The 25,051-nt window shown below is 37.2% G+C and overlaps 1 protein-coding gene and 1 non-coding gene across 21 annotated transcripts in view; one reads left to right on the top strand and one right to left on the bottom strand.

Moving 5' to 3' along the window:
* Rbms3 (RNA binding motif single stranded interacting protein 3) overlaps positions 1-25,051 on the bottom strand; it is a 1,393,896-nt gene that overhangs the window by 416,788 nt on the left and 952,057 nt on the right. The gene's annotated exons all lie outside the window — the stretch shown is intronic.
* Trnas-aga (transfer RNA serine (anticodon AGA)) lies at positions 5,147-5,220 on the top strand. The gene has a single exon. It is a non-coding gene; the product is annotated as a tRNA-Ser (tRNA).

Here is a 25,051-nt window from a genome sequence, read left to right as displayed (position 1 = left end):
AAGAATAAAGTAGCTTCAATTTGGTTCAATTTGCTTTCCTTAATGACAAATAATCAAGTCTGGGAGAAGGAGCCTCAGCACTTACATCTGGTGAGGGGAAGGGCCGGAGATTAGTTTATGGTAACTGCTGAACACCAGCAAACGCTGACCCTCAGAAACTCGGCCGGGTGGCCATAAGCCCACCCATCTCACTCTCAATTATGTAATTAAGCTTGACAGCAGGTACAAGTGAATTAAAATTGAATGCCATTGTTTCCTCCGCACACCCCTGCCCTTGTTTTTCTCCCTGTCACAGGAAGAAGGTCAGCAGTTCTGCAATTAGCAGGAAGCCGAGCAGTGAAAAAGAACCAACTCTGTGATAATTAGGTCATTTGCCAAATGCACTCATTCCATGACAGACCTAATCAATGCTTTCCTGAAATGCTTTAAACCTCATGTGTTAATTTAAACTTTTATTTTCATTGCACTACCAGCCATATGACTTTATTAAAAAAAAAGAGTTATAAATTACAGCAGAATTCTACAAATAATAGTAGTCCCAGGGGAAATTGGTCTGTTCCTTTTGGTGCAGTTGCAGGTAATAGAGTCTCTGAGACCTCTGCCATTCAAGAACCTCAATTCCATTTGGAATTTCACTAAAAGTACCTTGATTGTGTTCGACTGCCTATTTACATTTCTATTTAAACCACTTATTTATTTATCAACATTGGGACTGTTTTGTGGGGAGGGGTTGTGTTTGCTATAGCTAGCCCAGGGAGACTTGTTCTCATAGGGTAGCTGTATGCTAAACCTCACAGAACTTGTGTTGCTTTTCCTCCTCAGAATGGCAGTCATAAAGTCTCACTTGAAGCCCAGATGGCTTCATGCAACACCCAACTTCTTTCAAAGAGATCCAGCTGTGAGTCAAATGTGACTTCTAAATGGAATGAGCAAACACTTTAGCTATGAATTGTGTCTGACTGAAATTCTGCTGAAATGTACCAGTTGGGGTGTTTGAGAATTGGCCTTCCTTAATTCCCCTCCTTCCATTTGGACTTCACAGTATTCTGTGGCCGTTGTCTGGGAAACTGAGCTGCTGGGAAGAAGGGCTGGCCTACAGACTACCCAGAGTCTGTGAATGTCTGGGTCCCCTCCAGGCCTCCATTTTTGCTGGATCTCTCTTGCATCCGTTAGCTGTTGAGGGATCCCTGAATCTTTCCTTGCTATTGGATTGCCTAGTTCTCTATATTATGTGATCAAAGAACAGCACTGACCTCTCCAGGACTACTTTTTTTTTTTTTTTTTTACTTACAAACTCACAAGAAAGACTAGTCCTGTCTTCTGCATCTTCTTTTGCATTCTTTTCTGAGACTGATCATTGAGAGAGGCCAGGATATGTCAGGATATGCTAGAATACCAGCCAGCCTACCATAAACTTGTAAAAAAATAAAAATAAAGCAAAAAACCAAATCCTGTTAGGATGCAAAAGTCAAAGACATTGCTTGTTTTGGGGGAAAACTCTGAAATCATTATAAACTGAAATTATCTATGCTTTGAAGCAACTTTAGAACCTAAGATCCCGACACATGTACTGCCTATCTCAAGGGTTTCAGCTTTAGACACCTAGCAAATGGGGACATAAGAACAAATCATCATGCCCACTCTGCAGCAAATAGGTTGCCTCACCATGTTCCCTTGATGTGTCAGATTAAGTCCTAAACATTCTGATATTCGAGTATATTAGAATATACAGATACCAGCTATCTAGAAACACTAGAACAAGACATCAGTTTTGGAAAACAATTTCAGTGCTCTAAGGAACACTTTTTAACTATGATGAGACTCTGCTATTACTACTATTGAATTTATTAAGCATTTACTAGGTGCAAGGAAAATAGTGTGCTAGGTACTGTAAGGAAAACAAACACACCTCTAAAGAAACTACTAGCCTAGAATGGCAATTACTATTTCCACATGGGGGCAAGCACAGTATATTTTGTGTGCAAGTGACAAAAGTGAGGATTGGGGGAAAGAAATTGGTCCCAAGTAACATTTCCCAGCAGAATAAAACAATTACACAGCCAGACAAATTTAGAGAGCCAAGTACTTAGTAGTATGCCACTTGAAAATGGGACACAGTCTCATTCCATTTATATTGCACAAGAAGTCTTATTAAGCTAAACTCAAACTCAAATCCCCAAACTCACTTCCCTTCTCACCCTATTCAATTGATTTTTAAATGAGAGCATTTGCTTCTTTATACTGAATAAAGTCAACACTAGAATCTGTATCATTATTTAGGGGCTTAGTGTGATCACAATGCTTTATTGAGGCTAAAGAAATTTACTATTTTGCCAGTCTTTGTCTAGACTAACCATCCATTATTTTATTATATTGTAGAGATTCAAGGAGCAGTCTGCTTGGCTGTCAATGGCAGATTAACCTCTGCGAAGCACAAAGCAAACTTTCCTTTGCTGTCAGGCAGTGTTGGAGAATACAAGTAAAATGTACGTCTGCCTGAACTGCTGCACCTACGTGTCTCTTCCATCAAAGAACCAGGAGGAGCAAGCATGCAGCGACGGCTGCAGGAACAAGTCCAGGGCATTGATAAAACAACTCCACTGAGTTTGTGATTAGATGGAAGCAAGCTAGAACTGAACACTTTAATTACCACTCTGCAATCCCCAGCCCACAGTAGGGTAGGCAAACCTACTTAAGACCTAATTCCTGGCTGCTTCATCTTTTCCTCTCTCTCCTTGCTCTATTCTTAAAAGGTGGGTAGAACAAAGATAATGACCTTCCTGAGTGTCAACTGCAGGACACCCTTCCCACTTCCTAGGTATTGTAAACCATTTTCACACTCAAAAATGGCCCAGGAGTATGTGTACCCTCATCCCTACAACAGAAACTTCCCCCTCCTTATCACCCATCATCTTTAGAGGATGGACATTTATAGTCAAATTGGGCAACCATCCAAGAGGATGCATTAAGTAGCTCAGGGCACAAAAGAAGAGAAAGTGAATCCTACGAATAAGGTAATCCTAAGGAGCATGCATTCTACATATGCCTCTGCTTTGTTACACTCTACATTAGAGATATTCTCTCCGTCAACCCAGAAATTCTCTATATGTCCATCCAAGGCCCTTTGTGCTTTTGAACACCATTATTTTCCTGAGAAATGGCTCCATTCATGATTCAACTACCCCCCCCTTTTAAGTTTTAGCAAGGATTAATTTTATTATAACAGGATAAAGTGGGGAGAAGCGGTGGGGGGCGGGGAGAGAGAGAGAGAGAGAGATTTCTTGTTATCCACACAAGTGGAAGCAAAAACTCTCTCCTTCAAAACCTTTGACAAAGGCACCTGCACACCCATGTTTGTCGCAGCACTCACAATAGCTAAGCTATGGAAACAGCCAAGATGCCCCACCACTGATGAATGGATTAAGAAAATGTAGTATTTACACACAATGGAATTTTATTCAGCCATAAAGAAAAATGAAAATTGTCATTTGCAGGTTAATGGATGGAACTGGAGAACATCATCTTTAGTGAAGTTAGCCAGGTTCAGAAGGCCAAATGTTGCATGTTTTCTCTCATATGTTGAATATGGACCTAATACAAATACAACAATATTATGAAAAACAGGTCACACTAAGGGGAGGTCACATATAAGAGGGAGGGGAAAAGAAGGAAGTTAAGAAGGTGAATATGGTTGATGTACTTCCTATACAAGAATGAATATAGAATTTTTGAACCTGTTGAAATCACCATAAGAAGGGGACTAAAGTAGAAAGGAGAAACATAGAGGAGATGAATTCAGGTTATAATAAATATACACATGGAATGTCACAAGGAAACACCCTAGCTGTCTTAAACAAACAAAAATGTCACTTTTCTTTTTTTTTACAAAATCAGATAATAGGAGAGCAGAACAAGTCCTGTCTGTGGACAGTCCAGTGGGAGGGGAGGAGGATGTGGGGAAAGGGTATAATAGGGTGAATGTGGTGCAAATACTGTGTAGAAATATATGCAATAGAAAAATGAGAGCTGCTGAAACTATTCCAGAAATGGAGATGGGAAGTAGATAAAGAAGAATGATAGAGGGGGTGAATTCAACTATGATATATTTGATATATTGAAAGTATTTTTGTAAAAGTCACAATGTACCCCCAGAATAATAATAATAATAATAATAATAATAAGCCTTTGACAAAACTCACTTCTAAAAACTTAGGAAGGTTCTATTTAGCTACAGTGTAGAATTAATAATTTATGCTCATATTTTTATTGAATACATTCTTCCATTAATGTACATAGACTTCATTCCAAATAATTTAAAAACATTTCCACAAGTACTGATGCTATCAGTTTGAGATACCCAAATTATTTTCCTCCACCCCAACTGACACACAAAATGCAATTCCCATTTTTAGTTTGGTTTTAAAAATTGCTAAGTGAATAGATGGGCAATTGAGAGCAACACATGCACATGGTAAAAAACAAAACAAAAAATAAATCAAATCAAACAAAACAGTATTCAGTGACATGCAAGTTTAATTCCACTAAGACCTTGATGGTTGTAGTCCCTTATCCTGATTCCTTTTAATAGTTCTATTGGAAAAGGTGATTGGAACAAATTCCTTTTAATTTTTAAAAATTTTATTAGTATAAATATTTCTAAAGGGGATACATTATGATATTTACATATGTGCTTATACTACATCTTAGATTTACCCTCTCCATCATTCTCCCTACTCCCCCTTCCTCCCTTTCTTCCTAGAACCAGGTTTCATTCTTCTATTTTCATATATGAATACAAAATATATCCGCCACATTCACCTCATTTACCCTTTCCTTATGCCCACTCCTTTTCTGTTGGAAACAATTCTTAAGCTCTCACTGTTCTGTGTACTAGAAATTCTCAGGGATTTATAGGATAAGACAATCTATCGAAAATCATAAAATGAAAAATGCTTTCGTAAATGGCTTGCAATTATCCATCTTTTCCCTAAAAATAAGTAGCAATTTTTTTCTTTTAATTCTAAAAGTTATATAACTTTATTATAAAAATTTTAGCTAATAATCAATAATTCCTGTAAATTAGTTATGATGGCACCACTCCAAGAAAAGTATTTAAATTTTACTCTTTATTTTTAACCAAGGGGCAGGAAGAGTGGCTCAAGTGGTAAGAGTGCCTGCCTAGAAAGCAGGTGGCCTTGAGTTCAAAACTCAGTGCTTCCAGAAAAAAAAAAAAAAAAGGTGCTAAATATTTTTAACCAAACTGGCATCAGATTATCCACACAGTTTTATCATCTGACTTTCAACAGCACACATGGCTGCCTTCCCTGCACAATCCTGGCCATTTACTATTTTCAGTAGTTCAATTGCCAATTTCTCAAAGATCCCTGAGCTCTAACTTAGCCAAATGCTTTCTAACTTGCAAAACTGATTTTATTCTAAGATTTTATTTTTTAAGTAGAAACTAGATAATACTTTCAAAGCCTCCTAAACTTTAGAAAATGATTTTCCTACCTTCTCTTTAACTTGTTTCATTCAAAAATGTTCCCAGAAATTACTTTTCTGCTTTACAAACCAAATATATCAGACTCTAGTTAAACCAAATTCAGACACTTGCCTCTTGAAATACAGGGGATTGGAAGCTCAATTTCATTCTCAATTAAGTTGAATCCATCTCAAAGAAATCTTGGAAAAATACCAACATCTTATGAGAAAAAATTTGAGATCTGTGATTCAAAATAAATACTAAGAGTTTGACTCACCGTGTCATATGATGATTACATATTTATTTACAACTTCAAAGTAGAATTTTCTTCAACAATCAAACACATGTTTTCTTTAAGGAAATTTTATTATAATTTGTAAATTGGTGTGCTTGATGATGACTCCAATTCTTTTGTAGTACTTTAAATAGCTGGTGATTCATGATTTACAGCTGAGACTTTCCCCCTTCTAGGCAGCTTCTTAATTGTATAGAGAGAATATTTCAGAATCCTAGGGTAAGTTGGTTGAGATGCAGTTTAGGAGATTATTTTAGGATGTCTGTGTATAATTGTCCTAACAAGGATCAGAACCTGGACCACTAGGTTCTGAGAGAGTCTCTACTTTCCCACCTTACCTGTGATCTAGAGCTTGGCAATGTTTCATCATTTGGGAGCTATTAGAATTGCAGAAGTTCAGGCCCACTGTAATCTACTAAAGTAGGCTCTGTACGGGTGACCCATATGCACCTAGGACTGCAGAAAACCACACATCAAGCTGGATGACGGTGTTCTCATAAGACTGCAAGGGGAAGGGGGATCTCATCCCCATTTAGAAGTCATCTAAATCTGTTTGTGCACCTAATTCTGTTTAGTTGCAAAGTTCAAATTGGCCCTACATTAATACAATCCTTTAAAAAAGAAGTGTTCATTTGAGGAAGCAGGTAACCAATATGAAGAATGATTATACAATAAATGTATTATGCAAATTCCAGTGAACATTTTATGCACACTGGATAAAGAATCAAATTAAAGTCTCATAACCCTTGGAAAATTAAAGTTAGCAAGCACAGAGGTTGATTTGCCCTTGAACACAAAAACTGCTAAAGGCAGACATTCCCCCATCATTTGCACAAAACTGAACAATTTCTGAAGGTTTCAGATTAAAATAAGAAATCCCCCAGGAGTCATAAAGATCAGCTATTTTTACAGGAATAATTTGGAGTCAGGATTTTAAAGTATTATGAGTTGGAAGGAATTGGTGAACTTCTGTGTCATATTTTGAAAAGCTAATATTCCAGGTAATTGGCCAGTTGAGAAAACCAAAAATTGCATAGAAAGAGGGTATGTACACAGAAAGGTAAAGCAACACATTTTCAGGGATCAGCCCAAGAGGGTTGCTTTACAGAACTTTCCAGTAACAACCTGAGTGGCAGTTATGCAATAAAACACTATGTGCCTTCGATTTCCCTTCACTTGAGGTAATAATGGGACATAATCGTCACTTTCCTATTACACTGTAGTGTCCACCTCTGTGGCTTGCCAACACCGATTGTACTACTGGACTCTATAGAGAAATAATGGACCATTAAGAATGGTAATGCAGAGGTTCTGCAGAGCATTTGCCTAGTTGAGAACATAGAAACTGTCACATCATTTTATTAAATCAATAAGGAAGCACAGGTGTGAAGGTAGGTTGAAAACCCCTTACTGCCCCCCAATTTTTACACATGGAGACAGAATGTGGGTTTCAGTGCCAAGAGCAGTTCACTCATTTATCAACCCCTGGAAATCAATTCCTTTTCCTGTTCGTCCTTTTTAGGAGCCAAGAGGGATGTAAATATAAAAACACTGCTATTGATTTAACAAATGCTCAGTGAGCTCTTTTAAAGAATTCTGAGCCAGGTGCTATGGAAGGAGAAAAAGACAAATGAGACACATACCCTCTCCTAAGAGGATGTGCAAACCCAATGGAGAAACGCCACTTCAACACATGACACGTGTTAAAGGCTCTATGTTGAATAGTTGTCATTAAACCCTACCATACAGGTTACAAAGAAAGCTTGTTTTTGACTAGGGTAGAGATAATGGAGGAAATGAATTTGAACTTTCAAAATTTTCCTTTTGTTTCTTGTATTCTATTAACTTGTCAACCAACTTCATTGAAGTGGAGGGGCTGAGGAAGGCAGCACACTGCCTGACCATGTATTGTCACAATGTTTGCATCATACCTTTTGTATATAAGATTATCACATTTTACCCTAATAGAAAATAAGTGCTAAGCTCATAGCGAGCTGGATGGTTTTTGTTTATAACTGCATTTCCAGGACTTACCACAATTTCTGGCTCCTATTAGCCACTGAAAGAATGAGTGAATGGATAAATGAATAACAAATTTAAAATCTTTGATTTTATCAAATCATATATATAACTTCAGCCATTATAACTCACACAGATTTCCTTGACAATTGCTCACCTCTCTTCTTCTCAAGTACCCTTCACAGCTTCTCTAAAATCATGACATTATGGCCTGATCTGTGCTTGAGCACTTCTGGACACCAAAAGACACAATATTTAACTTTAAGAGAAATGGAAGATGTGAGATGTAAAAGTCATTACAATAACAAAGATAGTACAGTTGTGTGCCACACACAGATGTTTTGATCAATGACTAAGCACGTACCAACGGAATCACCAAGATTATGATACAGATTAGGCATGTAGAAGGCTGTACTTTCTCGCCTCCATAAGTAGATCACACAACTTTGTAGATAACACAACAAAATCATGTTGGGATGTTTCTCAGAACACATCCCTGACACATGACTAGGACGTATTGTCTAATAAGGGAAGTTTTATTTTTTTTCTAAATATATCAAGTGTGCACAGAAAACAAGGTGTTAAACATTTTGATGTTAGTGCCTTGGCCCTTTTTGAGGAACTGGGGTTCATAGCATAGGGTTTTAATGTGAAGTCAACACAGTATAGTTTTCTGATCAATAAGGGACTTTGTGTCCAGGGCCTTCTCCTTGCTTGCCTAGTTTATTGTTATTTAACAAAAGGGCCCAGGAACAATATTGCTTAGCAAAGGCAAAAAAAATTGATAAGCTGATGGCTCATCCTGACAGGATTAAAAAAACCCAAGATCACAGAGCAGTGCTGTTTAGAGAAAGCAGAACTCCTCAGTAAACCAGGATAATTGCAAAGGTAGTGAAATCATTGTTTTCAAGTCCTGCCCTTATAAACATGACCTTGGAAATGTTTTCAAGTTCACAAAAACTCACATAGTGGCACAAGCCAGAAATGTTTTTCTTTCTGACATATTTATACCACATTAATAACTCACTCCCCAGAAGTTCCTGAAAGCTTTCTTTCCACTGTACACCAAAGTCTTCAAGCCATTTAACAAACAGCATATACACAATAAGTAAAACTTTGGAACACAATTTAAGCTTTTGTTGTTTTTTTTTTTTTTTTCTGCAAACTGCTGGTGAAGAAAGAATAAATTTCCCTCTTGTTCCTTTGATATCAATTTCTTCTGGTGATGAACAGGAAGCCTCGAATTCCCTCTGGGCATGAATGACACTTGGGAAAAAACAACAAAGACTGGCCCAGGAAGTTTGCTTTCTATTGTTATGAGGAAGGAGAGGATGAAAACAATAGGATTAAAGGGAGCTCCTGCTGCCCAAAGCATCCTCCTTAAGGAAGAGGAAGCAGAGCAGCCAGAGTTTCAGTAACACCAGACACTTTGACATTGACTGTTAAAGATGCTCTCCTTTCTTGTAAATAATAGAATTGATTTTTACCTAGCCCCCACTATGGTGTAATCTTTCTGGAAGCTGACCTGCCTAAGATGATTTTGCATCAGGATGAATGCCACCTAGAAAAGTGGGATGGCACTGGAGAGCTTATCCAGTGGTGCCCTGGCAAGGTTTTTTTGTTTTGTTTTGTTTTTATTTTCTTTTATTATTCATATGTGCATACAAGGCTTGGTTCATTTCTCCCCCCGCCCCCACCCCCTCCCTTACCACCCACTCCACCCCCTCCCTCTCCCCCCACCCCCTCAATACCCAGCAGAAACTATTTTGCCCTTATTTCTAATTTTGTTGTAGAGAGAGTATAAGCAATAATAGGAAGGAACAAGGGTTTTTGCTGTTGAGATAAGGATAGCTATACAGGGAGTTGACTCACATTAATTTCCTGTGCGTATGTGTTACCTTCTATGTTAATTCTTTTTCATCTCACCTTTTCTCTAGTTCCTGGTCCTCTTTTCCTATTGGCCTCAGTTGCTTTTAAGGTATCTGCCTTAGTTTCTCTGCGTTAAGGGCAACAAATGCTAGCTAATTTTTTAGGTGTCTTACCTATCCTCACCCCTCCCTTGTGTGCTAAAGCTTTTATCATGTGCTCAAAGTACAATCCCCTTGTTGTGTTTGCCCTTGATCTAATGTCCACATATGAGGGAGAACATACGATTTTTGGTCTTTTGGGCCAGGCTAACCTCACTCAGAATGATGTTCTCCAATTCCATCCATTTACCAGCGAATGATAACATTTCGTTCTTCTTCATGGCTGCATAAAATTCCATTGTGTATAGATACCACATTTTCTTAATCCATTCGTCAGTGGTGGGGCATCTTGGCTGTTTCCGTAACTTGGCTATTGTGAATAGTGCCGCAATAAACATGAGTGTGCAGGTGCCTCTGGAGTAACCTGTGTCACAGTCTTTTGGGTATATCCCCAAGAGTGGTATTGCTGGATCAAATGGTAGATCGATGTCCAGCTTTTTAAGTAGCCTCCAAATTTTTTTCCAGAGTGGTTGTACTAGTCTACATTCCCACCAACAGTGTAAGAGGGTTCCTTTTTCCCCGCATCCTCCCTGGCAAGGTTTTATAGGAGAGTTTATAGCTTCTGGTCTGAACAAGATAAAATGCTCTGGTATCCATGTGCTCACCATGTGCAGAAGTGTCTGAAAATGGGGCAATTCAAATAAATAAATATTGGTTGAATAAATAAATTAACAGAACCAAGCTGGTCCTCAGTCATCTTGGATAATTGGCAGTTGGGATAAAGCACGAGAAGGCTGCAATGGAATTTGTATCAATTAATAGACATCTTTCCTCCTCTCTATCTTTTAAAGTAATAGTAGTCATCCTGGCTCAGATGTAAGAAACAATAGCGTTCTCTCCAGGGCTCTAGGTCACTTTCCAGGAAGACCACTGAGAATAGAACGGAAGAGAGTTTACGAATGGGAAGGGCAGTCATCTACAAAGACCTGTTCTTCTACAGGTTTATCTGATCATCACTTCATAGGTCAAGAGCACAGGAGACCTGGTCCTGCACATGCTCCCAGATCAAAGCATGACTGAAACAATCTTACTCCCTCTCTCTTCCCCTCCTTCTCTTCAATCCAGGCTTTTTTTTCCCCAGGCATGTCTTCATCTTTCATTCCTTTGACATTGTTAAATCTAAAACACAAATGAACTATGTAAGAGGGTTAGAGATATCTCAAAGTTGGCTTCTCACTCCCTGAAGATATCATCTTTTTAACATGCAATGATTCTGCTGAAAGAAGAATTTGGTGTTTTACTCAGCTGCTGTCTATACTCATGATGGATAAGCATGGACTAGAGAATGTGGCAGTGAGTTGTAGTATGGGCATCAAGAAAAATCTTTAGAAAAGACAGCAGACCCTCTGTTTTGCAGACAAGGGGGGTCTACCTCAAGGTAGCTCTTCAAAAGTTGTAATAGTATGTTTGGAATTCTGCACTCAAGTAGAGTGAAAGGTGGATTGAAGGAAAAGAAAATTGCTACTTGGTGAACTTCTGGAACATCACCCGGGGTGAATCATCACTTGACATGGGTGAGTGTACAGTGCACATTACAGCTTCTGCTTCATGGACCAACGGCCCACATGGTAAAGCTAGGCCATACATGTGATCTGTTTGGCTTGTAGTAGCTAAAATTTTTAGAATGTTTTTAACTCATATTTTCAAATTTGAGAAATTTCAGATAAGACAGTCTCAGCTTCCTTTCAAAAATCAGGAATGAAATTGCAAAACTTGCTAACTGTTAGGATTTTTCACAATTGAGAGATCAGCAGGTAGGACTGCTGTCTTCAGTCAGCTCCGATCTCACCTGCTTGTCTGTGCCAATCAAGGCACACTCACTCCCATTCCTTGCCAATGAAAACAAAATCCCTCAGAGAGTTGGATTTCTGAGATTCTAAGACCACCAACTCTGGAAATTGAGAATCACAGATGCTGTACTCAACTGAATCATGTTCTGGAAGCAAAGTGTCTTTGCACAGCCTTCTCCCTGTTTTTAGTGAATACTTCACCATCTTTCCCCAGACCACAATCAGGGAATTTTAAAGAAGTATGCACACATTGATGTCAATGTCTTACCCGTGTATATATAATTAGTTGAGAAACAACAAGCAGAGAACTCCTATTAAAACTTGAACTTAGTGTAAAAGGCTTGGTGTCAAATCGTGGTAATTATCCCTCTCTCGAACTAAGTGAAAACTTGCAAACCATGTGGTTGTTGTGGGGGTTAAATGAGTTAATACATGTGGCCCAGGTTTTAAAGACTTGCTGACCAGTCAAAAGCACCTTCAACAGGGAGGTCTTAGGTCATTGGGGACATGCCCTTGAAGAAGACAGTGTGAATCCAGACTTTCCTTTTCCTTCCTTCCTTCCTTCCTTCTTTCCTTCCTTCCTCCCTCCGTCTCTCCCTCCTAACCTCTCTTTCATTTTTCTTTTTTTTTTAAGACAGGGTTTTACTATGTAACCCAGGCTGGCCTTGGATTCAAAAATCCTCCTGATTACAGGTGCACACCACCATGCCCAGCTCCCATCTCTTTTTTCATGATTTAGCAATAAAGTGAGTATTTTTGCCATGTGGCTCTGCCATGACCTACTTACTGCTTTTCCACAGACTCCAAGCAACAGGACCAATGGAACATAGACAGAAACATCTGAAACTCTGAGCTAAAACAGACCTTTCAGGCATTTTGTTACAGTAACAGAAAGATAACACAATGTGTAAGTCATTTAAAGTAATGCTATGCACATTGTGAGGCACAATACCTGTAAAATAAATGTTTTGTTATCAGTGAAGACATCCAATTGCTTTTTGATGAAAAATATTTTGTTATTTTATCAATTTAGAAAAAGGTGTAGCCCACAGATGAGTCACATCTGTTGCCTAAAAGCAATGAGGAACAATATTTAAGCAAAATGAATAGACAACCATGGCTAATTCTACTCTATTCTCTTATAATTCATGAAATGATTTTAATCTTTGCTTTAAACATAACTAGGCTATGTTTTTTTTATGTTTATTAAAGGAAGTTAATAATGTTTTTAAAGGGTTCTAATTTTTTTAAACATGGCATTCCATACAAAAATATTTGACTTTCATAATCTCATGGAGAATGTGTTTGTTCTCATTAGACATTTTTAAAAGATAGTTCAAATAATAAAATGAACATCCTTAATTCTAGTTGCTTCCAGAATCTTCTTCTTTTTCAAAACCATGACATCTTTCAATTCTATTATGTGCTTCTGCCCAAATATTTATGGGGCACTTGCTACATATGTAAGGTTTGGGTAAAAGCATTGTGTAGTCCTCAGATGAAAAGGATAATGAAATATATGGATGCATCCTTGCTATTTTTATTCCCGAATTGACAAGTACTTCCTAATATTTTCCATATTTTTAGATAATTCACATATTTATAAAACATAGGGCCATAAGAAATCTCAGGAGATATTTGAGGCAGTAATGGAATGGAATGTAACCATTACCATGGGGAAAATATTCTTTGGTAGAGAAAATAATTAATTATAAAATTCCAGATAGACTTCTTTTGGCATACAATATATGTTTGGAAATACAGTGTCCCTTTTCAGTGAGGGTATTCTTGTATTTTCTTGTTGTCAATTTTTACCCATATTGAACAAAATTTTGATAACTCTTAGTTAAATTTAAATAGTTATGCAGATACACAATCATCTATGGCAAGTGATTTAAAAATTTTCAAATGCTGGGACAAGTGAACAAGTAAGAGACAAATTCTGACCAAGATCACAGCACATAAAATAGTAAGAGACAAATTCTGACCAAGATCACAGCACATAAAATAAAATACCTTTACATATCCCAGAGTGCACTGCACTCAGTAAGCACTTTATAAAGCTTGTTGACTTGAATACTTTAGGGAATTTAAAGTGTAAGTACATATCAATAAAAATGCTAAGTGGATTTTGAAAGGACATACTTGGTTTAGGCCCATCACTAGGAAAAATATTGATAATAAGTATGCAACATTTTAGCCTATGATTCATTGACTTATTGAATTTATTCATTCAATAAATGCCAAAGGGTGGCTGATTTCACTATGTGGGCTAGTTATTATGCAGAACATTAATAAATGTTCCATTAATAAGTGGAGAAACCAAAATTAATCTTTTTATTTTAATATTAACACTATAAAAAACTTTTAAAATACTAACATGGATAGCCAATTTTAAATGAAAAATAATGAAGGTGATGAATGTTTTCATGGTGGGAGGACAGAATTCAGGGCCAGCCTGGATTTAATGGCTGGTGGTTGGAAGTGACACCAGAGACAACATTTGAGCTGAGTGTTTGGGTGTTATTTTTTATTGTTATTATTTTTCTTATTATAAAATTAATGCATGGTCATTTAGAAAACACAGAATGATATGAAGGTGAAAATAAAAAGTAACTATAAGTACAAGGACTAGAGAAAATGACCATTAACAACTTTTAGTTTCCTGACAGTCTTTGTTGGACATCCACCTCTCCTTTCTGTCTTTCTCTGTAGAGTTAAAAACCATGACATGTAGAATCTGACATACTGAATTTTCTCTGCAATATTGTGCCATTGTGATTTTTCTATGGCACTACATAATCTCAAAAAATATTATTTCAGCCACTCTAACGCTGTAATTATTCCACTACAGTGGAACTTTTTTTTTTCTTTTCCCTCCCTATTTTTCTTTTTGATGTAAATCAAAGTTTTCAGTGTGGTTCCCAGAGCTGTCACAGGAATATCATCTGGAAACTTCTTGGAAATGCAAATCATTAGGTTTCTTCTAGTTCAAAATCAGAAATCCAGGAGTAGAGCCTGGCATATAAATAAACGTAATGCTTATATCTTTTCACAAACTTTGTATGCAATCATGATGATGAATCACCTTTAATTCCATGCATAGACTATTTTAGGTTCTGAGAGTTTACACCATTGTCTTTTCGATATCTACCACAGCTCTAGACTTAGACTAGTAGTTGAATATTGTTGAACAAATGAAAACTTCTCTAAATTAGCTTTATCATCCCTTGAAATCTAGTGCTGCAAATTTTCTGTGGGGTCAACTCCTTTATAGATGATCTGTATTTTTCTTTCTGGATTCTTATCAGTGCTTTTTGTTATAATTTGATACTATCAGGATATTTGTCCAATTGTCCTTTAAATAATTTTTTTTGGATTGTAGTCAGCCTCTGAAGTTTCCCCCTTTCCTCTGCAGATTTAGGCAGGTTTCTTCAGTTGCATATTTAATTACTGCTTCTGTCTCAGTTTCCTTCTAGAAACTTATAATCTTCAGTTTGTGTCACTTTCATTTGTGCTGCGTATCACTGCCACATTCTTCTGTAGCTCCACGTGCTACTACGGGGTGTATGTGTTTGTGTGTGTGTAGGGGTTGACTCAAAGTCATTTTAATTTCGTAGTTGTGCTGGTCTCCTCCCTCATCTCCTTTATCAGGCGGAGAGCTCCCACTTGCTCTCAGCTTGTTGCCTCGGCATTACATCCTGCCTTTCATCTCATCCTCTATTCCTTCATCTCAGCTTATTCTACTTTGTGGCTTTCTTTTCCTGTTTGCCAAAAACACTGTCTTCTAAATCAGATTAAGTGTGATAAGCATTCTTCTAATTCTGGTTCCTGTTATAAATAAGGTTCAGAGATCTGGTCTTTCTCTTGTCTTCTGGATGCCTTTCCTGTTCATTTTTGCCACCACGTGGTTTTCATGGTTTTTTTTTAAACCATTTATCCAAAATTAGGAGAAAAGAACCCAGACTTGGTTCACTGTTTTCCTCTAAATATCTGGATAACATTACCCTCAGGACTGTGACTGCTGGGTCAGTGCATGGTTAATCACTTTGTGTGGATATCATCGATAAGGAACCTCCTCCACTCCTTTGCTGTGCTTCCACTCCAAAGCAATCAAACATCTTAAAATCTCCAGCTCCCATTGTGCCCTGCACTTGTTTCCCTCTTCTGTCTTTCAGTCTAAGCACCTTAATTATAGGAACTGAACCAACAGCCAGTGCTTGGTCTCAGCAGGCTTGAAATTGCACCTTGATGTTGCACTGATTGTTTGGGTATGGTAAGAATGAACATAGTAGTAATGAAACCAGAGTTTTGGACCTAAGGCTCAAACTCCTGGAATGACATGCCAGGTCTAGCCACTCCCCGCTAAATGCCAAATAAAGAGGCATGGTGAAGGCAGACAAAGGAGATTATGTGAGCTCAGGATATGCTGTGGGAAGAAGCAGATGAGCACTCAGCTCATTTTTATCCATCTTCTGGGTACAGATATGAGCTATAGGTTTAAGTAGGCAAAGAACTGGGGGCAGGAGACAAAAAGATACGCATAGTTAAACAGGTATGATCTGGTTGGTCATTATCTCAGTTCTTGTTCTAGAATTGTTATCTGGAGGATGGTCTATTCTGGGGAGGGTCTACTGTTGAGGGTAGCTTTGGTCCCTTGTCATGAAGATGTTATGGATCATTCTTGTCCTTCCTTGATTCCAAGGTGGTTGCAAGGTGACTACAGAGAGAATGGCTTAGAGCAAAGACATATAAAATGCAAGAAAGAAGACATTGTTTTCTTCTGCCTTTAGTTAGTTCAGCAGCCTGAGTAAGGAGTCAGCAAAAGCAGTTTAAGCACCTCTTACACCTTGGCTCCTTTAGAAAACAACATCCATATGGGCTTCCTGGTGTCCTGAGCCTATGAATCTTAGTTACTCAATCTGTGTGTCATTTTAGTTTTGGGAGAATGCTCTGTTATGTTATGCTTAGCCTTCTGAAGGTATATTTACACAGATTAGAAGATTTATTAGCTCAGAATGTATCTCTAAAAGGTGGAGCACAGGAAAGGCACTTTAAACAGAAGCACTGTCTCAAGTGTTCCTAGAAGCATTTGTAGGACAAGTAATTCCAGGAGGTTTATTTATAAGAAATGCTATCAGGAAAGCCTGCTTTGGAAGGACAGAAGCAGACAGACAGCATGATTTCAAAGTGTCATGAGGGTTACTTTAGTCTTACCTTGCAGGGCAGTTCTGAAGTTGATCACCCCTCAGTATTTGTCTCAAGCATAGTCAAGAAGCTGGACTTTCACAGTCAGGCATTTGACAACCACTGGGTGTGAGTCGCTGTTGTGAGAGAGGGTTGCTCTCAAACTCACTTGCACTTTGGCTTTGTGTAGCTATGGGCATTTGGCTCTGGCAGCCTGAGTACCACCCTGGAAGAAGAGTCACAGATGCTAACAGTTGTGCAAAAGCCTACCTAGGTGTGGGGCGGGGCACAGAGAACAGATGGAAAAGGTTCAACAGGAAATGGACAGAACACTGAGTGTCCCCTTCAAACACCTTGCCTATTATAGTCCACTCTCTGTACTTTCCCAGCCCTTTCATGGCTATGAGAATCTAATCATACCAACAGAAAGCCTAACTATTTCTACTAGTGTACACTAATGAAAACAAAGGGGTCAATTTGTGCATACATTGTACTTTGATTGGATTAATTTCCTCTTACTTTTCCTCCTCCCCTTTTCCCTGTTTTTTAGCATATTTTAGTGGGATTCATTGTGCCATCTTCCTACATAGACATAATGTACTTCAATATTATTCACCCTCCATCATTCTCGTTCCCTCTCCACACTTCCACTGTCCCCCACAAATATTCCCAGATCATGCAGAGTCTAGATCAATAAATTAGAGTCTGCATATGGGAGAAAACATGTGATACTTGTCTTTCTGAACCTAATTTATTTTGCTTAACATGATGATCTTCAGTTCCGTCTATTTTCTTGCAATTGATATAATTTCATTCTTCTTTATGGCTGAATAATACTCCATAATGCATATCACCTTTTATTTATCCATTCATCTGTTGATGGGCATCTAGGCTGATTCCATAGCTTGGCTATTTTGAATAATGCTGTAATAAACACGGGTTTGCAGTTATCTTTATTAAATCCTGACTTACATTCCTTTGGGATGTACGCCCAGAAGTGGTATCACTGGATCATATGATAGTTCTATTTTTAGTTTTTTGAGGAATCTCCATACTGATTTCCATAGTCACTGTGCTACTTTACATTCCCACCAACAGTGTGTATATAGCTTCCTTTCCCCATACATCCTCACCAGCATTTGTATTGTTTACTTGATGATAGCCATTCAAACAGGGGTGAGATGGAATCTCAGTGTCATTTTGATTTGTACTTCCTTTATGGGTAAGAAGATTCCTTCACATATTTATACTTCCTTCAAGAAATTTCTGTTCAATTCACTTGTCCATTTATTAATTGAATTAAAATTGTTTGAGCTCTTTACAAGAATATATAAAGGTTATTAATCCCTTATCAGATGAAAACTGGAGTCTGTCTCTTCACTCTAGTCACTGCAGAGAGCTTAACTCTTTCCACAACCTATTAAGGAAATTACATTAATTAAAAAATGATGCTGAGGCATAATTTTGTCCTCTTAAAGCAAAAGACTTTTTACTTAGTTATAAGCTAATTATTTAAGGTTTTCTTGGTAAAAATGCATATTTTGAAGTCTTTAATATAACTAATCACTTTCAACATGTCTTCAGATTAAAAATGTGTTTGCACAAATGGTAGATTTCAAATTTAACTTGTTTTTACTTTCTTGTATTTTGTCAAGTACTTGATTTAGCTATAATAAGTAATCTGTAAGAATGAATTACCATTAGTACATTGGTCTTGAAAAAGACTTTAGAAACGTCTTCCAATATAGCATTTTTTGTTGAGGCAGTGGTTGGCCCATGAACATGAAACCTAAGTAATGGAGTAGCAACAGTATTGGTGCATACTTGAATGAGAACAAGGTACAAGGCCACCCATCTAAGGGAAAGGAAAGGGGAATGATAAACCATACTGCAGACTGGGAATAACAGTGTTAAAATGCAGAATGGAAACTTGGGCTCTTGATACTCAAGAGGAATGGAGAAGTGGGAATTTAAACCTGGCAAATATGGTATTTCAAGGCATTCCAATTCTTCCTGATCCCTAAATTGTCTGGCTAGTCTGCCTCCATATTTTTCCATTTGGGCCTGGATTTAGTTTGCACTTTGCTTCTGTTTGGAGAGAAAGAGAAAGATCTCAGAGAACACAGGTGATCCATGGAAGAGAGGAGGAGGGATGAAGGGCCATTTAGAGAGCCCATAAAGTCTGCTTGGTAGATTGTCACTTAGTGAAGAACTTTAGTGTTCATTCACATCTCTGAGGCATTGGCCCGTAATCACCAAATGCTATTCTCTATTCACAGCTAGCCTGAAACTTAAGATCAAGGACCAAGGTGAATTCAACTCTGATTCTCTCATCTAGCACAAAGTAGGCTCTCAATTCATATTTGTTGAACAAATGAATAATTTTAAGCAGATCTTGATCTTTACCTTACAGCTCCAGGGCCTATTACCCTGTCAAGGTTAATATGTACTCATGAATTCACAGTGAATAAAGAACAAAAAGTGAAAGGATAAGTTTATAACTTTCCTTGAAGCAGTATAATAGCTCTGTATATGGGACTGATTCATCTATCTACCTCCTTAGCTACTGCATACTTTAAACCAATGTCACCAATCTTCCTCTGAAGCTCTACTCCAATTGTGGGTGTCTTCAGCTCAAAACAATCTTTTCACTGACAGAGGAATCCAAACGCTTTAATACAGAGGTCAAGATACTGGAATATATGCCTATCTTTTCCATCACCTCTTCATCTCCTACAAGCCAGTCGTACCAGGTGACTCACAGTTTCCTGTGTCTGTAACTTAATTTTTACAACCCATTTTTGCTGCTTCTTTTCTTTTGTCTGAAAATGCCCTAGTCATGTTATCCTTGTCCAAATTTTACTTCTTCCACAAAATCTAGCTTAAACTTCTCCTCCTCTGTGAAGCCTTTACCTCCTGCATGATTATAAGAATGGCTTCTGTCCCAACTCCACCATTTCACTGGCCACATTTTCCTGCGTGGCTCCTTCATGACTGTGCCTCACTTCAATTCCTAAGTTCTTTTGAGGCACAGGTGACTATTATTGTTGTATATGCCCTTAATAGCATCGACTACAACCATTTACAATTTCTAACCAATTTGTTGAGTTCACAGTTGTAATTTATAGTAGAATTTGATAGGGAGAAACCTGGAAACCAGCTGAAAGCCAATGGTGTTTCTCAATGAACTTCACCTGCAAATCTCTCCTCATGGCCTGTTCCAAAGAAACTCGAACCTAAAAAGTTGTAAATGATAAGGTATAGGAATATTTTGGTGAGCTATATCTTAGTAACTTAGAAATACAAGCAATATTCTTTCCCATTTTGTAAGAACTTAAGTGCAAACTATTTGACATATCTTAATGTATCCAGTGTTCACATCAACCCTATGAGACTGATACACTACTTGCAGATGAAAAACCGAGCCTTAGAGTAACCTGCCCACAATTTTATAGCTTATCAGTGGTAAAGCAAGGTTTGGAACTTGGGGGTTTGTCACTGCTTTGCATTTTTGAAGCTTACTATCTCCCTATAGAGCACAGTACACTAAGAAAGTGAACATGTAAAGAGTACACACATGGCTTGCATTTCCATTTGGCATCATGACCTCTTAGAAATGAACAAAATTCTGCAATTCTAAGGTGTTGAGCATGCAGTTATATTGTTTTTCTTTTCTTCAGTTGACTTCCAATAAAAGTTATAAGAAAAGACAGTTTCAAAGAAAAGCCATCAGAACAGCACTACTGCCATTCACTTTCTACTTAGAAATGACAACTAATGCATCTTAGTACCAATTAACTTTATTCTCAATGTGCTTTAAAGAGAAATAAAACACTTCCTCTGCACACTTCTGAGATTGTAGAAATCAAATGAAAGGCAGACCAGGCCATTTTCAGAGTTATGCTTCAGGGAAGAATCCAGAGCACAAAGACTGCTTTCATTAAACATATGCATTTTAAAAATCCATACCCTGACTATGGATGAATAGCTCAAAAAGGAGAATTGGCAATTTAGATCTTACAGTAAACCTCTTGAGACTATGGAATAGTAACTACAGCTTCCAGAAAGGTGGGAATATGAAGCATTGAGATAGCATGGTCCTAAGTACGGTGATACATTTCCTTCGTGTTGGTCTAAGGAGCTTTGCCCACCAACTCTTGCGTAAGTAAAAGAGCTGTTCAACCCAAAGCCATCAAGTGCTATGTTAAGTAGTTTTCAGTTTCAATTTCAACATTCAGAATTTCATCAGTTAACCCCTGAAATGAAACTCCCAACTAAAACCTGGCACTCAGAGCTACAAGCAAATCCATCAGGCAGTATTTCATTTTTTAAAACATTTATGGACTTGGAGAATTTTTATTTGAATACTGCAATTGTATCTTATTAAAACAAACCAACATTAGGGCGAGCAGATGCTGAGTCTACAGCAATGAATGGAGCTAAAAACTCTGCATCTTTTCCTGGAACAAAGAGCCTATATTCCCATTGTAAAGTAATGATATCTGAGTCAAGAATTCCTTTTATTTTCTGTTAAAATACAGAATGTTTCCAGAAAAACCAATGAAATAAATTCAGATACTGCTTTACATTTAACTTGGCAGATTACTTTTTGGTGGTAAAAGGTGGTTTTTACCCCCAGAAGCTCCCAGAATAATCCTCTCATGTTCCAATAAGACCCATCACATTTGCTACAACAAAAACTCACCACTTCTGAATTTACAATAAATACATAGACAAAACCTTAAGTGCAATTGAACCTGACTTTATCCATATAGTATCTTCATAACTTTTAAAATGTACATCCAAAGGCTCCAGGAACTTCTAATTTGTTAATCTGACAAGAACAAGCCTTGTTTTGATGTTAGGAAGCATAAGCTAACTTAAAGATTCAAAAGCTATTTCATTATATATTATAGTCTCAACACATGTATCTATAACCCATAATCATCTTTTCTCTAAGTTTCCTCATCATCTTCATAGGATATCGTGTGTTAAACTAAAAATAAATAATCTTTTTAAATGGTGAGAAAAGAGATGCTAAACAAACTCCAAAAGTTCTTTGTGGAGCAGAGGGTGAGAAACAGTACATCAAGGCTAAACCCATGACAGCCCAGTGAAACAACAGAGAGGAGAAGTAACAGAAAGAGAAAGAGAAAAATGTAGTGGGAAAAAATGGTACAGAAATACATACAGTCTGAACATAACTAACCTGAGGGCTGAAGTGGTAGACCACCTGTCTATAAAGTGCAATGTACTGAGTTCAAACCCCATACCACATTTTAATAAAAAGCAGTGTGTAAATGTATCTAATCTGGCTGTCAAATAGAGCAACACCTCTCAAGAGATACTTTGATGTTTTTTAAGAACAAAGCTTGATAATGGGACAGGGAGCCACCATGAGACAGTCCTGCCCAAGCTTGCGACATCAGGAAACATAAATCCCTGCATTTTCCTTTCCGTTGGAACTCACATCAGGTGTTGCCATGTTGGCTTGACTAGTATCTTCCTTGTGACTCAGTGTGGCCTCAACAGAATTTCACTTAAGCAAGCTCATTGAAAAAATATATGCAGTGGATTCAGGTTAGAGACACAAAAAGAATGGAATTTGCTTTCCCTTTAAGACTGGCTGTGCTGTCTGCTAGCTAAAGAGAGTCTGAAGACTGAGCAGCTACCCTAGGATTGCCTGCCAGGAATGGGCCTCAGAAAGAAAGTCATAGTCATTATACCTGAAAAGTACAGAACCAGCTGTATCCCCTCCACCCTGCATAGTTTGTTGCCTGGCACTAGAATAAGTGACTATTCACTATTGCTCACGTTATCACCCCAGTGGAAACAATACCTCTTTTCTTTGTTTTTTTAACTTTTTAAAAAACTTTTGTTTCTTTTGTATTTACTGGTTCAAATACACTAATCTGTAAAATACACTAATGTGCAATATAGTGCATACAGAGTGTGATTTTATATCTATATATCTCTCTCTATATATATAAAATGCAAGATTATCTATATCTATCTATCTATCTATCTATAAAACACAAGATGCACCATGTCAAAATGCACAAATTCAAAAGAAAAGAGTAGCAGGAAATTAGAATTCAAAATCCAGTTGGAAAGTGAGCCCCAGTACCACTAAAAAATAAAAAATACAAAATACAATTGGATAGGCTGGGAATGTAGCGTAGTGGTACAGTACTAACCTACACTCCAGGTTATGTACAAGGCCCTGGGCTTGACTTCCCAGCATCACAAAAAAATAATCCTTTTGGAATTATGTTCAACAATTCACAATAATCTGATATCACAGGACATGTTATCAGGAGAAGGCTAATCCCCAGAAAGACACTAACATAAAAGTAGTGCCAAATATATGCCAAAAATGTACATATATTAAAATAGGAATACAACAAATATGAAAAATCAAGAAAACATGACACTCCCAAAAGTTCATAACTCTTATGTAGCTGAATCAAAAGACATTAAAATAAATGAAATGCTGGATAAAGAATTGAAAAGAATAACTTCTGAAAAGATCAATACATGCAAAAAATACAGAAAAACAACTGAATGAATAAAGGAAGACAATCCATGATATGAATGAGATCAATAGATAAGAAATTAAAAATATATAAACAAAATTATTGGAAATGAAAAGTTCAACAAGTGAAACTAAAAAAAAAAAAATGGAAATTCTCACCAATAAACTGGTTCAAGCAAAAGAGAGGCTATCACAGTTTGTAGACAAGTTTGAGAATTAGAGCACTGGAGACCATAATAAGAAAAAAATTAAATTATGAACAAAGCATGCAAACCCTCTGGGACATGATTAAAATACTATACTTATGAAATTTTAATAAGATGCGTATTAAAGGCATAGAAAACTAACTCAATGAAATAATAACAGAAAATACCCCAAATTTTGGGAAAGCCATGGACAAACAGGAACAGGAGAATTTTAGAGCCCCAAACAGACATGATCAGAAAAGAAGATCCCTGCATCACAATGTAGTTAAAATGCTAAGGACACAGAATAAAGAAAGATATTGAAACCTGTGCAAAAGAAGCATCAACACACTAATGAAGGCAAACCCAGGTATGGAAAAATATATGCCAAGTAAATGGCAACTGGATGCAAGAGATGGTAGTTATACTCATACACAACACAACAGACCTCAAGTCAAAATTAGAAGAGACAAGAAATGACACTACATATTGGTAAAGGGAATACCACATAAAGAAGATATGACTGCAAATATATGTATACCAAATTTGGTACACCAAATTTCATAAAACAAGTATCACTGAACATAATGGGAGAGAGGGGACCAAACACAATAAATAGTGGATTCACTTCAGTACATAAGTCTCATAAATAAATATGTCATTTAGACAAAAATTAAAGAAACTTCAGTTAAACTGTATTATAGATCAAATAGACATATCAGACATTTATAAAATATCCCAAAAAACTACTGAAAATACATTCTTTTCAAGAACACATGGGACATTCCCCAAAATAGATTATATTTTAGGCTGTAAATCAACTACTAGCAAACACAATTGCATCAATCATAGGCAAACATTTTAAACAACTTTTTGGATCTTATCAGATCATACTGGAAAGAAAGTAGAAACCAATAAGAGAAACTGCAGAAATTATACAAACATATGGAGATTGAATATCATGCTTTTGAATGATCAGTGAGTTATTGAAGAAAAAAGGAGGAAAATTTAAAAATTCCTAGAAGCAAATGGGAATGGAAAGACAAAATATCAGAATATGTGGGCTACATGAAAGGTTGTTCTAAGAAGGAAGTCTACAAGCTATGAGTGCCTACATTTAAAAAATATAAGCAAGACCCCAAATACACTAATGATATACCTCAAGGTCTTAGAAAAACAAGAACAGTCCAAATCCTAACACAGTAGAAATAAAGAAATTTTTAAAAAATCACATCTAAAATTAAGGAACAGAGTCTAAATACTTGGCATCAGTAGCTTACGCCTGCAATACTAGCTACTCAGGTGGCAGAGATCGGAAGTATTGTGGTTTGAAACCAGCCCAGGCAAATAGTTTGCAAGGTCCTATCTCAAAAAACCCATCCCCCCCCCCAAAAAAAAAAGAGGGCGGTGGAGTGGCTCAAGGTGTAAGCCCTAAGTTCAAGCCTTAGTACCAAAAGAAATAAAGAAACAGAGAAAGAAATAGACTCTAAAAGAGTCATATAAAGACTCAATGAAATACAGAGTTGGTTCT

The sequence above is a fragment of the Castor canadensis genome, chromosome 5 (assembly GCF_047511655.1).
Source record: "Castor canadensis chromosome 5, mCasCan1.hap1v2, whole genome shotgun sequence".
NCBI lineage: Eukaryota > Metazoa > Chordata > Mammalia > Rodentia > Castoridae > Castor > Castor canadensis.
Note: the sequence above shows the minus strand (reverse complement) of the source record. Positions and strands in the feature narration are given on the sequence as shown.